The sequence below is a fragment of the Octopus bimaculoides genome, chromosome 15 (assembly GCF_001194135.2).
Source record: "Octopus bimaculoides isolate UCB-OBI-ISO-001 chromosome 15, ASM119413v2, whole genome shotgun sequence".
NCBI lineage: Eukaryota > Metazoa > Mollusca > Cephalopoda > Octopoda > Octopodidae > Octopus > Octopus bimaculoides.
Genome location: NC_068995.1, coordinates 24,938,944 through 24,939,813, shown reverse-complemented (window position 1 = coordinate 24,939,813; position 870 = coordinate 24,938,944). Strand labels below are relative to the sequence as shown.

Here is an 870-nt window from a genome sequence, read left to right as displayed (position 1 = left end):
AAAACAGAAAATTTTGGGTGATGATGGTGAAGTTTTCATCACCATCATCACCCAAAATTTACCAATGCTACATAAGGACCCCAAATTAAAGGAAATTTTACACACACATAAAATCATTAAAAGCTACAAACAACCGAAATCACTAAAAAAGATCCTCACAAAACAGATGCAAAAGTGAAAAAATGTGGTCGACCAAATTGTGCAACATGCCCAAACCATCTAGAAGGATCAGAATTCCTCTTCAAAGAGGGACAAAAATTCAAAGTTAAATCTGACTTTACTTGTGCTTCAGAAAATCTGATTTATGTCATAAGATTCTCGGGCTGCCACGAAAACTACATAGGGTCTATAGGATTATCCCTCAGACGCAGATGCACTCTGCATCGACAGCAGATTGCATTCCCAGAATATAGATTGATACCCTTTAGTGAACATATTGAGAAATGTGCAAAACAAATGCTATCACAATTTGTAATCTTTCCATTCTATCAATGTGCCATTGGAACACCAACACAAGTAAGATTAAATAAGGACACCTTCTTCATTGAAAAATATAAGCCAAAACTTAACCATTTCTAACATTTTTAAATAAGGAAACTCACCTCATTGAAAAATATATAAAGCAAAACCTAACCACTTGTAACATTCTATTCCTTCTAAACCAAATCATGTCAAATTAATCAAACCTTGTCATACCCAACATTTTTGATTATCTCCCTTATACCGGAACAAATCCCTGATTACCTTCCCCTATCTGGAACTCCATATTTTACACCATAGCGAAGACATGATACGATATAGGTAAAGAAATTTGAGAAATTCGAAAAGAAAATACGAAACCTGTTATTTCTCCAAAAACAATGTTACTAT

The 870-nt window shown here is 34.0% G+C and overlaps 1 long non-coding RNA gene across 1 annotated transcript in view; it reads left to right on the top strand.

The window, feature by feature from the left end:
* The window catches only part of LOC106878779 (uncharacterized), a 41,829-nt gene that overhangs the window by 11,869 nt on the left and 29,090 nt on the right, over window positions 1–870 (top strand). The window lies entirely within an intron of this gene.